Source organism: Pseudopipra pipra, chromosome 10, assembly GCF_036250125.1.
Source record: "Pseudopipra pipra isolate bDixPip1 chromosome 10, bDixPip1.hap1, whole genome shotgun sequence".
Taxonomy (NCBI): domain Eukaryota; kingdom Metazoa; phylum Chordata; class Aves; order Passeriformes; family Pipridae; genus Pseudopipra; species Pseudopipra pipra.
The window spans coordinates 14,663,960-14,678,074 of record NC_087558.1 but is presented as its reverse complement, the minus strand read 5'-3'; the positions used below and the strand labels follow the sequence as shown (position 1 = coordinate 14,678,074).

The window sequence follows — 14,115 nt, the reverse complement described above, 5'->3', positions numbered from 1 at the left end:
CCTACAAAGATAAAAGCTTTCTCAGAGAAACACTGGCATCTTCATATCACACTTGGGGAATTCTTCTTAGCACTTTATTATATGGCTTTGGAGGGCGAAACCAGGTTGCTTTACTGTCTCTGCCAAACTATCTGAGAATCCTTGAGCAGCACAGAATAAATATCCTTAGGGCTTTTAAAAAGATCAGAGGTACTGTGACTCAGATTTGAGACTGCAGTTTCTGAGGACCTTGGTTCTTTAAGCTCAAATTGTCATTATTTAAAAAGCTTCCTCCTTCTGTGAGAACAGCTTTGGTTTGTTACAATAATGCTATGGATCAGTTTATTGAGGAACAATTAAAATCCTCTTCCCCTGCTCCCTGCTCCCAGAGTCCATTTAGTTATAGTTGTTGCAAGCAAGCTTAGGTTTATAGGTCCAACATGAACAAAGGTGAGGAAAACCTTTTAACTAGATTTCCAACCATACAGTCCAAATTCTCTTCCTCAGAGTCTAATACTTATCTTTATTGATGTAAGTGATGTGAAAGAAATCAAAATACTCATATCTATTTGTTTTGTCTGCTGTTTCAAACTGAATTGACATTATTCATTGCAGTTACCACTTCCCTTAGAGACAGGAAGGCAGGCTGAGACCAGAGGCCCTGCTGTGATCTGTATATTTTTTTTTTTGTGAATGAATATATTCTACTACTTGTGGTAAAATGTAGAGTCAGACAGTACTGAGCTAGAAGTAAAATGAGTTTCTTTTCCTCCCTCACCTTCAATTTAATTTGGAAAAGGTGAGGGAGGAGCATGTTGTTCTCCTGTACTTTTAGAGGAGCACACAAGTGATTTGTGTAGGTTAGGCAAGTAATCTAGGATGGCTGAAACAGTCTGGTGTCTGCTTCTCTGTGCGTGGTGCCTATTGCCTGATTATTCTATGGGAGGAAAGGTATCATGCTGATCTGTGCCTGGACTGGCTGCTGCCTAGTCACTTCATACCAGTGTTCCCAGATCTATAAACTCCAGGTTTGTTTCAGCATTTCTCAACTCTGGAATTTCTGCAAGTATGAAGATTTTTTTCATTACTTAATTTTGTTCCAACTTGGAATACCTTATCAATGCCAAAATAATCTATCCCAAAATACTCTGAATTAAATGTGGTTCCCATCTTTTGCATCCTTGCTGACTTTGTTTAGGTTCAAGAGGGACAGGGAAGCTGTGGCACCTGGCTCTGGGACACTGGTGAGAAAGGCAGAAGCTCACCTGGAGTGCACTGCCCCAAGAATCCGAGCTCCCTACCTGCAAGGCATTCAGCCTGGCAGATTTTCTGTGAAGCCATGGATGTTGAGTTGTTAGGTGTTGCTCCATAAATCCATGTGTGTTTCCCTGCAAGGGTTGTTGAAAGTTCATCACTGATCAGATTTTTCAGTTTAAGTTATTTGAATGTACTCAATTAGTATGTTCTGCAGAGCTTTTCTGCAGAAAATATTTGGTAGTTATAATTCTAGTATCATTATCAGCTTTGACAGTACTTGAATAGAGAAGGCCAAGAAGCTTTAATCTCCCCACTGTTTTCAAATTAAATTTTCTATTTGCTAAATACAAGGAAATTGGTGCATTTGGATTTGTATTTTGAATTTAAACCAAGTCAGCTATAATTGTCTTGAGCTTAGTATTGTATCAGTGAAACTGATGCAGTATTTGTAAACTATATGATGGACAACAGAGACCAACTTTAAATTAGTAAACTATTTTCTAAGAAAAGGGGACTTCAGAGATACAAAGAAAAGCTGGAACGAGATAAATGTGGCTTGTGTTTTACCGAGTTCAAAAATATTTTTCTGTTTCCCGTGTGCACGTCGTTCCAAGACCATGTTTTTTCTCTTGAGTCTCAAGACAACATTGCTGTGATAAGAGAATGGATCACCAGACAGTGTGTGAACACAGTGGGAGTTCATACTCATAAAACTATGGGTGTATCGCTAAAATGCTGATAAATCACTTGAAAGCAGTTCCACCAGCTGTAACCTTGGAACACACTGAATGGTTAATTGCCAAGACTTATTTAAAGCTTCCACATTTGTAGACTCAAAGCAAAATGTACAATCATTTCAATTCCAAATCTGCTTTGGGATATGATTTAAGAATATTCTGTGGGCATAAACTGCTTTAGCAATGTTTTCCACTGACTGAGGTAGAACAAAAGAGCAAAGGCTGGATTTGCCATTATACATTATCTTCCAGCTTTGTTAAAAGTAGGATCCCATCTCCAGTATAGACCAACATCTTATTATTCCAGGGTGAGCTAATGCCACCACCCCCATCAAATTCCATGTTTTACTGTTAGCAAGGCTAAAAACAAAATCTAGGCTTCAGTTGCGTAGTAACATGAAATGTATTTTCTGTTTATGTACACAACAACAAAATTTATTTGTGATCCTTGAGGTATCTAGTCCTTGTGGTGTCCTGTCTATTCCTATTAAATGGAAATATTTCAACATAGGTACTGTGCAGTTTCAGTGTTCAGAAGACAGTGTACAAAGAGATCTGCATTGTGCTTTTCCTGTTGTTGGTGTATAAACAGCACTACGGTCTCTCTAAACATAGCAAGTTTCCAAACTCTTCAACTTTTCAGTTTAATTCTTCTTCTGCACAACTAAATAAAGACCTGGTAATTATGTTTCCTGCATGCGAAAAGCTCTGAGGTGGAAATATTATTAAGTCAATCTTTCTCAGGTACAGTCAACTGACATTGAGAAAAGCTGATGTTTGGTTCTCAAATTCAAACATGGCTTTTTAAAATGTGTGTCAAGATTTTCCGAGAATACTTCTTTAGTTTTACTGTGAAGAAACAAAGCAGTATTTGTGAAAAACAGACTGTCTCCTGATTGACTTATACTGTTTTGCCACCTAGGTGCAGTCACAATCAAATGCAAAAATGATGGGATAATGCAATAATGATTAGCTGGAATACAGCTGTGAAAAGGTACAGATTAATTTTATCATGTGCAATGCATGGAGAGGGAACAGTCAATAAACCTTTAAATGTATTTGGAAGTGAAAATGAAAGGCTGAAGTGGATTAGTTAATTACTAAGAACAAATTAAGTTAATTATTAAGAACAAATTCAACACTTGGTCATGTACACCAAACGAAGCATGGGAGCAAGGTGGTGTGTGGAAATGCATGTTCTGTGTGCTGAGAGGAGATCCCATTGTTTCCCAGGAAACAATGATAGCCAGAAATGTTCACATGCATCAAGTCATCATTGTATTAAAGCTCGTTGCTTTAGACAGAGACTGTCTCTAGAGGTAGAAAAGATGAGAATGGGAGAGAGATGATTTTGTAGTTCCTAAAGAAGTGTTTATAAACCCTATTGTATCTGAAGCAAATTCCAAATTAAATATGTGCAAATGTTTGAGTTTCTTTTTATAGTCTGTCTGAGGCTTTCAAGTCAGGCCACCCAAGAGGATGTTTTTTATGGAGGGGTTTTCCTAACCTCCAAACAGGTGTTTGGATGCTGAAATTGAGCTGCTCTGTATTGGAATTCACTACTGCCAAGAGAGTGCCATAATGGAATTAAAAAGAACATGACTTTTCTCTCAGTGAAGTTCTTTGCACATACCTAAAAGGAATAGTTATCTATTAGATATATTAAACATCATATATTGGATTGTCATGTAAAATTTACTGTTCAGTTGGACTTGCTTTCATGAGAACTTTACCTCGATTACTAGATTCTTTCAGTATTTTTAATTATAGTACTGCCTTCCACTCAATCTAGGGCATTGAGGGCACTGAATAGCTAAGCCCTGTGAATTACAAGACAATTATTTGGTATTTGGTAATTTCAATTAGAGTGACTAAATGATGTACATAATTGCTTCATTATATGCAAATATGTATTTCTGAAGTAATTAGAGTATTACAATGCCAGGTAAACAGTGGTGAGAGGAAGAATCCAGATACGTGAATTTGACTGCAGACATAAAGGAATACCCCAGAGAGAGGGAGCCAATTTTGAGTTGCTTTCTGTTATATCTGGAGGGCAGAATGTCAGTTCATTTTGTGAATTATCCTTTTTCCAAAATCAGTCAACAAGATGGCTACAGGGAGATCACTGAGCCACTCTGATTTTCTCCTTCTTTGCTTTTAAAATAATTGTTCTCTTATCTTCCCCCTACAAAAAGTTCTGTAATTAGCTGGATACAGTTAATGAAAAACCTGAGTTTTGGCAGCTAAAATGTTTGAAGAACAGAAGCTTTAACAATTAGTAGCAACATTTTAAAGCTTACACCCTGTTTTTGATCGCTCTTTGCATTACGGAAATGAATTTGTTTTGCAATTACCTGTTCTTGTGACAGGCTTTGTCATAAGAACAAGGGAACATGATGAAAGCCAGATATTTGCTAGGAAGTGTTACTGTGTGCTCTGGGAATCCTTGGCATCTTTGTTTTCTCTACCTGGAGTTTCAATTATAGGAGAAACATGTAATAATAACCTGGCATGCTGTGATGAAGAAGTGATCATACAAAAGAGCAAATAATTGAAGGTTGGTTTTATGAGGTTTAATAATTTTTGTTATCCAGATGAATAAGAAACAAGTATAAATCATACTGGGACCTGTGATGAGATCCATGTAATTTTGCCTGAATGCACAACCCCCTTGGGAATTTTAAGAAAGGTTGTAGTATTGACTGTCACTTCACTATCATTCCTAGTATGGGAATTCATTGTCCGAGGCAGAGAGAGGGAGTGAGACCGTGTGTGTGAGAGACAGTGTGTGCTCTGCTTCTTTCCTCACCTCCCTTTAGGACCACTGCTGGGCCCATACAAATTTTAAAACATCGTGTCTTGCAGAAATATGGTGAGAGTTAAGAAACTTATAATAGGAACAGATAGTGGTAGGTTGGAGGCATCGATGACTCCTTTTGCCCACTGGTGGACAATACTGCAAGTCACATCTAGCATTGCTCCCCAAAAACTTTCTAGGAGGAATCTCAAGAGACAAGATTTATATAATCCTCTCATTCTGTACTGCTTTTGACAATACCTCTTGGAGGTGTTTTTATTTCACACTATTAATTGTATTGTAGCCTACAAACATCTATTTAAAGAGCATTTTGTTTTTGCCGAGGATTCAAGGCAACTGAGCATGTTGGCCTACTGCTCCATGGCAACATTAGATGGTCAAAGATTGCAGGAATACTGGGCAGCTTTTAATGGAGAGATTCTAAAGTCTTTTGTGTCTGCTCTAATACAGAAAAAAATTATAATCAGAACACTTTTTGGAATTGGCACTGAGTTTCCTACTTGGAAAAGCCCTTACATAGCAAAAGCAAATGATTACTACTTCAAACTGCAGACACTTTTGAAGTGTAAATTAGGTAAATGGAGGTCTTGACGCTGGGAAGAGCTCTGATGATTCATTTGTTATGATGTGCCTCCCCACTGTGCTGTACCAAAAGTCATACTATGGGGCTGCCTTGCATAGTTCAGCTTCATCGAATGAGGAGGTACCACATTTAAAAGATGAAGCTACAGGGATGTGTATGCTGTGTGTGCTGCTGCAGTTTATGGAAATGCCACCTCTATCAGCTACAGCAATTAGCTATTTTTCCTGTCTCTGCTTTTAAGTTACAAATTAAAGAGCGTGTCAATGAACTCGCCTGTTAGAAAACTGAAAGTAGCCCAGTGTTTGATGACTGTAAATGCAGAAGTAAATGTGCAGAGAAACTTCCAGTGTTGTATCATAGAGGGGAGTTAAAAGAATATGATTGTGAATGGTATCAGCCCATTATCCTGACACTGCCATCTCTGTGACCACCATTATTAATGAGACGCTGCTATGGTGAGACACCACTGGAAACATAAGTTCTATGGTTTCGGCCTGTCAGAAAGCCATGGGAATTATTGTTTTCCTGGGAAAGCAGTGGTCCTTTTTTTACTTCTCTTTTATAGATGCAAGTCAGTTCACAATTTTATGAAACAAAGTAATGCTTTCTTCTGACGCTCATTCTGTTTAGTATGGCAGGACTGAGTATATTATACCCGAATTGAAGAAAGCCTCTGCACTAAACTGGAAAGTGAAATGTCACTGGAAAGTGTAGCAGACACTATTCTACAGAGATCCATATTTGAATGCATGTCTCTCTGTATTTGAACACCAAGTGCAAGTGCTATTACAAGGCACAGCAGGCTGTGGGAGCCGTGTTCAGGCAGGATAAACCTTCGGTCCTTCAGGCGCCTCGCTGTGGATCACACTGCAGAAGTTTGTGCTCTTGCTGTTCTCCTGCTGGTTCAGGAAAGTTTGTGCTGATTTGTGGAAACCTGTCTAATCTTGCATGACATGGCTTTGTGATATCAAGCATGTGGCAAAATACTGACTTCAAACATTTTGCCTCAGGAGGAGGTGATTTCCTTGCTAACAGCGGGTGGAAGAGGCACTTTTACGTTATATTCCCATTAACATTTGCATAATAAGAAGGCCTTGGTATGTTCTTTGGGAACTAATAGCTTAATAACAGCACTCACTGTTATCAAAGTGTTTTTCTGTTGCTCACCTCAAACCAGCATTATTTGGGGTTCATGAATGCGTTAAATAATCTTCCAGACCAGACCAGGAAAATTAATGGATAGAGCTGTAGGAGTAAGTGTGGATCATTTTACACAAATTTTCTTATCTGCGTTACTAGTATCTCATAGATGATCATGCAAAACCAACCACTGTACTGAGGATTGCCAAAGCTTTTGTTTCACCTTTGACCTTTTTTTTGTATTCATCCAGCCTACGGGCTTTTTTTTAAATTTGGAAGAGGTCAAACCTTGATGCAAACATATATAGAAAGTAATTAGCAGTGTGATCAATATAAAGCTGTTCTTGTGTATGGATTTGAAAAGAAGCAGTCCTTCTCTTTATAGAGGACATTATATTTAAGTGTTTTCAGTGAGAATCTTAAGCACTTTTAGCAGTTATGTAGACAAATGGGAAGCTCACCACTGGTACCATGTCCAATGTGCAGGAATTGATCCTGAAATGACAAAGTATTGTCATGTGATAAGAATAGGACATTATATCAAGTGAATTAACTAATTACTGCTGTGAGGTGAAGGTGCCCTAAACTAGCTGTAGATAATTTCTTTAATTTTGAGATGGTATGGCAGTGGTATTTGTACCTCTGCCTCTGAAGAATAGAAGGTTAGAAAATAAAGCAAGTTTGGATGTGAACTTCTTAGACATGAATGGCAATCCTGCCACTTTGGTGTAATACAGCTCCCAGTGCTTTAGTGGTGTTGGTGAACATTCTCTTCCTCTGAGCACTTGGTTAAAACAACAGTTTCTCAGTCTCCTTCCCGGTGTGAACTGATCCAAGGCTACAAATCTTACATGAATTATTGCTCCTCCCGGAACTAGTTTAATCTCCTTTTCTCTTTGCAGCTACAAAAAGTACTTCTGCAAGTAAAAGAAAAGTTTTAAACCTATGCTATGCCTCTAAAGTTATATGCTTATATATATATATATATATATGCCTTAGTCATATCTGCAAAAAGTCCCTCCTCATTCATCAAAACATGTAAGGACATACATAAAGACAGTAAGAATTATATGCACTCTTAATGCTAATCCTTAACTTGGATTGCTTCCTTGGACTGGTCTGTTTTCCTGAATCTCAGTCTGAAAAGAGTTTCTTGGCCTTCTCCAAATAAATGGGTTTACCTTATTTGTGCTCAATTCTCTGTTGCTGTTGGATGGCACCCAATTTTTTATTTCTACTGGTCCTGTATTATGTCCTTCACAACTGCAAATTCTCCTTATTGACAGATATTTAATTATGGCTGAATTATCAAAGAGTGACACAGTAAAAGTTTATGTATGAAAATTCTTAGGACGACGTGATGCCCTGGTTGTTTCATTGTACGTTTTTTGCCACGTGACACTGTCTGAAGAAATTTATGGGCAGATTTTGGGTGATTCCAGTTTGGTTTTTGAAGATCATTTATTAAAGATATGTGAGCACAGAGGAGAAAGGAGCTTTCTTTTTCATTTTACCCCTCAAGACTTGATGATACATTAGATCATTATAGAACAGGTGCTTTTAGTTTGGAGTGTGATATCACCAAAACGCAGCATAGAGGAGACTAATGGCTTTGAAATATCTATCACTATTCATTACACTCTGTGAAATGATTTTTGGAGGATTTACCATAAATCCATTAATTTTCAAGATTGCAAAGACCCTAAAGCAATGCTAAATCCACTAAAACCTGTTCAGATTCAGTAGGTTTTGGATAATACTAAATGGCTTACTACCTATGACTAGCCCTCTAAGCTCCTTGCTTTTGTTGCACGGTAGACAGCTCAGTTAGTTGTTTTGATATATTTTCACAAAATACATACTTCTTAAAAAATGTCCAAGTGAGTTCTTCCATTTGTGTTATGTTCTTTGGTTCTTTGTTCTGGTTAATTAATTTTTTTCTAACTGGGTGCAGTGGTTAATCATAAAAACTTTAAGCCATTGAAAGCAATGCCACTTGCCTCTGCAACAGAGGAAAATTTCCAGTATTCCCCTATGTAACAAGTTAAAAGGCCCTGTCTTTTTTTTCCTGCACAGAAGAAATTGCTGCAGAGCATTGCTTGTGAGCAGACATGCCTGAGACATTATTCCTGACCAGAATCTGTCCTGACAATTAACACTCAGCTTGGCAGATACTGCCAGGGACAGAGCTAATGCACTGTGTCATGATTATTGTACTCCTCCGAGCATAAATTGAATGGGGAATGGTTAGTAATTAGCTCCAGCAAAATAGACTCTACACTTGTCTTCTTTTGTCATTAACGTCCAGGCTGATAACAAAAGAAGCTCTGGTAATTAGCACAAACCCATGCAAGGGGTCTGACTGTGCTTCAAGAACTCTTTCACACATGCCTTTTTGTTCTAATGAAAATTTGACTTGAGAAAACAATGGGCAGTGGTAAGATAATTGTACATTAATAAGCAATAATGACTGCAGAAAGAAATTCAGTTTAAGGATCTTTTCTCTTATTGGCTGAGAATAATTAATAAAACAATTATATACGTGTCTCTGGATATAGATATGCAATGAAATACATGTATGCATGCAGCTCTCCCCCCTAACTCTCATGGGTAGAGCTAAACAGGGAGCTGCTCCTGAGTTTTGCTAACATTCCAGGTCTCCAGAGATAAGATGTGCAGAACCTGCATTTTGTGCAGTGTTTCAGAGGAAAAGATACCCTTTGAATGTTGAGGATTTTTAACTTAATTTGATTTAAAGAGTGTAGAAAACACCTAAGGAGATCAGTACACATGAATATTTGAATTTTTTAGTATATTTTTGTGTGAATATATGTATGTGTTTATGTTATGCTGCCTCAATAGGTAGATATTAAGGTTGTGTTCATTGACTCATTACTTCAGGAGCTGCACATTACATGTTTCAAACCCTGAAAATTGCATAGCTTGGCTTTTAATGCATAAAAATCATAATGGTGAGATCCAATTTCCCACGAGGACTTCACCACAAATTAAACTGGAAAAAAAAGTGTATCGACGTTTAGAGCAAACAGAAAACTTTTATAAACTCCTTTGTATTTTTTGACCCCACCAAGATTTGCAGAAAAAGAGAGATACTGAAATTCTCATGAGACTTCTAGATTCCAGTTTGCTCAAACAGCGAAAAGCCTCTGGTTTTCAACTGTAACAACTCTATTTTTTTTCAGGGAATAATTTAGTGGTTTTTAACTCATATAAGAAAAATCTAGGAAGATCCTTTTTGAAATAATCTGTCTGTGCTTCCTGGCACTGTAATGGAATTAAACATCACCCTCCTCATGCATTATAACCCCTGCATTCCAAACTAATGTGAAAGAACATGATGCAAATTTTAGGTGAAATATTTTTCTTTCTGTGCCTCAAGGCCATTCCAGCTTGCTTCTTCACTCTGGTGGCAGTGCAGTACTCAAACACCCAGTGTGCTTGTGCAGGGAATGCAATGCAGCAGTTACCTCTTTTTGCAGCTCTGCTATATTCCTCCTTTTTTTTTTTTTTCTGTATTTCTGAAAGTGCTATCTAAGCACATTTTCCCAGGGAGATCAATAGCTGCTTCATGTGTGTAAACTGATGAGTGTGGTTTACAAGAAAGATATGATAAACTCTGGAATTGCTGATATGGACAAATTCATTAAGATAACAGTCTGTTTATTTAATCTTATTGATGTGTTGTAGTTATAGATCACCTATTATTATAGCAATTCATTTCTGTTTCTATTCAGGTGATTTTTATCATTAGTTTTGTCCCTACACAGATGGCTCTAAATCACTTCTCTCAAGATTTAGAGATATTTCAGATTTAAAAAACAAAACGCTTCTGTCAGCTACAATGATAAAGATGAAAATAAATAGCTGGAGTCCATTGGCCAATAGTGTGAGGTCTTCAAGAAAAGCACTAGAATAAATCAGCAGGATGGAAAAGCCCTTGGGTGATCCTGTTGAAGACTAAATTATGGACTTTGCAGCTTCAGAGCTGACTGTTGGGATAATGGAGCTGTAATCTCCAGCCTGTTGGCTCATACTCCTCCAACCCAGGAGAGGTGACAAATCACTGGGATCAAGGGGCCCTCTTGGGGCTCCTGTGAGATGTGCTTGGGATGGAAATCCCCTTTGTGGGGAAGACAGAACAGTTGCAGGTGTAATTAGCTCAGTGCAAAACTTGTGTCTCCATCTGGCAGAGATGCACTTTGGGTACAGAACTTCTGGCACAACTTTTAAGCTGTGTTAAGTTTGTTTAATCTTGCACTGTGGTGCAATTCACTCTCTTAGACGGAAAACCTTTTTTTTACTGCTTATGAAACTTTATGAGAAAGTCAGGGTCTTAGATTATGTCTTTCTTGAGTTTAATATTCTGTTTATACAGTAAATGCAAAATATGAAGGATGGTTCCAATGCTTTTATTGTGCAGTTAAAACCTACATTAAAAAAATCTGTTTCTACTACATCACAGTGTGTAGCTCTTCAGCATAACTATTTTTATAGTTATAAAGGCACTTTCCAAAATTTTATATGTGTAAATAGCTGGCAGTACAGAGATACCTTCAGACCAAATAGGAAAATGTAATTGATGTTGTATTAAAACAAGTAATTTGTTCAAGCAGCCTAGATTATATTTTCATTACTTAGATGATACATGTTTGTCTTTAAACATGCACCAATGTTCAAGCATTTTGAATGGAAATGAATGAGAGCTGATGGAATTTCATGGCATGGCAGAAAATATTTCTATGTATAGCACTTTCACAGGTGTGTTACCTAAAAGCACAGACCAGTTATTTTTTTTTATTTTTTTTTTTTAATTTTCTTAATTGTTTGTCCATTTTTAATTTTAGTAGCAGTCACTGGAAGCAGTAGTCCAATCCTGTTGTTTGGGTATTAGTTTTTTGCTTTTCTGAAAGGTTTTGATTATAACCATTCATGAAATTACTTGAGCATCAGGCACTTGGATATAAGGATAGAAGTTGATATTCCAGATGGTGTCTCCTCAGAATTTTATTGTCTGGTTTATTGTTTTATTTAGTTATTCAGCCTTGCCTGGTCTTTCTTTTTTTTTTTTTTTTCTTTTTTTGTTCTGATAAGATGTGACAGATGCTGATTCATCTGAAGTGCTGATTCTGATTTAGTTATTGCCTGCGTTCTCCCAGGGAAAGTTTAACTTTATGGGAATTATTTTGAATAAGATATTAAAGGAATGATAACACTGTATTGTCAGTGAAAGCCAAAATAGTACCTAGGTAAGCAAGGGTTCTTATTTTTAGTGATACATTCAAAACCTGTTGGCTGGTTATGTTGAACATTTAGGCAGTGAAAGTGATAACACAATAAAACGTAATTGTTCAGGTTTTTGCTACCTTCCTAGGTAGGTTAGTAGGAGCAGTTTGAATCTGCAGAGAACAGCCAGAATAGCTGATATCTTCAGCTATTTTCTGCTTTGCAAAAAGAAGTGATGAAATCATTCATGTTGTGCTGCACTTTTATAATGAACTCTGAGGCGTAGACAGACTTGCTACTGGTGCTGGACAGAGTTCTGCTCTTCAGTTTAGAGACATCTAGAATTCAGTCCTAAACTGGGCTCTGTTCTTGGATTTAGCAGTAGCATTAATCTTGAAGTAATGTTGTTTGTTGTTGTTTTTTTTTTTTCTACTCAGGTAGGAATGCAAACCAGGAGCAGCTGGCACCCCTTGGTTCCCCAGGCATGCAAATCCATGTGCCCTTACAGGCTCATGAAGAATTCTGTCAGGTGAGAACTGAGTCTGACAAATGTTGGAAAATTGGAAGGGTAACTGCAAGTTATCAGGGCAAGTTATGAAAATGTAAAGGGGTACCCTGGGACAGACCCTGTTCCCCAGAGAGCTTCACTGGGGCAGTGCACACATAAGCTTGGTCTGTGCTGCCCTGAAGGTGGGAGCAGACGTGGGCAGGGCAGACCCACCCACCTCAGCAAAGGTACCCACGTCTGTCACTTTGACATCGTAGGTGTTTTTATTCTATTGATTTTCAAGAAATGAGAAACACTTGAAATTTACTGTGAATTAAGATGATAGCCCATGTTTTCTCTTTATTGCCCTCTCATGACTACTTCCCAGGGAGAGTAATTTAGGCATGGAGCAATGGGAGTTGTGATGGTGGAGTCTGAGGCTGGCAGAGAATATAATACACCTAACATAGGATATGTTGTGGTGTCTCACATGAATTCTTTGGGGAACGAGTTGAGTTGAAGCTTAAATTTTGATTTGACAGCATTGTATTTAAACAAATAAACAATGGCAAAAACTTTTGTATTCCTACACTGATTCATGATTCAAAACAGAGCCAGTATCCCAGAGGATATTACACTAACACTAGCAGAGAAAATAGGGCATCAAAACTGTTGGCTCCAGAGCAGCAGGAAGCTGATTGATTTCCCCTCATCCCTTCAGAAACCTGGATTAGAGTAGCTGTACAACAGACAAATCAACAAAAATAATGGCACTTCTGACAGTATTGCAACCTTTTATTAGCTCCACCTGCACCACTTGACATTCACAACTCCTGGTAGAAAATGTGGGATAGCATTCAGAGTCTGCAGTAGACTCTGGTGTGCCATGAAATTATGGAAGTACTTCCCCAAGCAATTTTTAATCTTATAGAGCTTTTCCCCTGAGGATGGGAGAGACAGAACTGAGATTTGAGTGACATTTCAGCCACCTGATGTCATAGGGATGAAATCTGAGTCTTCAAAAGAGCTCTAGGAACATGTGATGGCAGAGGTGCTCCAGCCCTTGAATCATCTTCATGGCCTCCTCTGGACTCTCTCCAACAGGTCCACGTCCTTCTTATGTTGGGGACCCCAGAGCTGGATGAAGCACCTGTAGGTGGGATCTCACAAGAGCAGCATAGAGGGGCAGAATTCCCTCCCTCCTGCTGCCCACACTGCTTGGGATGCAGCCCAGGACAATGTTGGCTTTCTGGGCTGTGAGTGCACAAGGATGGGTTGTGCTGAGCTTCTCCTCCACCAGCACCCCCAAGTCCTTCCCCTCATGGCTGCTCTCATTCCACTGGCTGAGAACAGTGAGCTGTCCATCCAAATCTTTCAATATGTTGGATCTGAATGTTTAAATAAAACATCACAGTTAAGCTAGAGAATATATTAAGTCGGTAAGGAGAAGCAGAGGGAAGTTATCCACATTTTCCTTTTGGTGTTATAGAGTGCTACAGCCGTTTCAATTTGCACTGAGCAAAAAATAACTCACTATAGGGGTTTCACAAACTCTTCTCAGTTTCTGTCACTATCATACTAAGAGAAGAAGTAGGAAATAAAAATAATAGTAAGTTTAATGTAAAAATAGAAGTAAGTAGTATTGAAATTGCTGGTTTAATATGCTTTTTACCCTCATATAAGTACGAGTAGATTTGGACTGATCTGATCCAATTTATAAATATAAATAGCAGCAAAATTTCAGGACTGATTCTTAAATGAACTTCTGTATTGAAATTTTATGCCAACTTTTGTTTACTCTTCTATCAGTGCAATATCAGCTGACATTGAGTTAGTAATAACAAAAAAAGAAATTGACTGCTCTCCA

At 38.0% G+C, this 14,115-nt stretch overlaps 1 long non-coding RNA gene across 2 annotated transcripts in view; it reads left to right on the top strand.

The window, feature by feature from the left end:
- LOC135419301 (uncharacterized) overlaps positions 1-14,115 on the top strand; it is a 131,476-nt gene that overhangs the window by 93,758 nt on the left and 23,603 nt on the right. The window contains exons 1-2 of one of the 2 annotated variants that reach the window (XR_010432915.1): positions 2,894-2,967; positions 12,199-12,290. This is a non-coding gene — a long non-coding RNA (uncharacterized LOC135419301). Of the gene's footprint in view, positions 1-2,893; positions 2,968-12,198; positions 12,291-14,115 lie in introns of those variants that run through there. The other variant, XR_010432916.1, reaches the window with a different exon arrangement.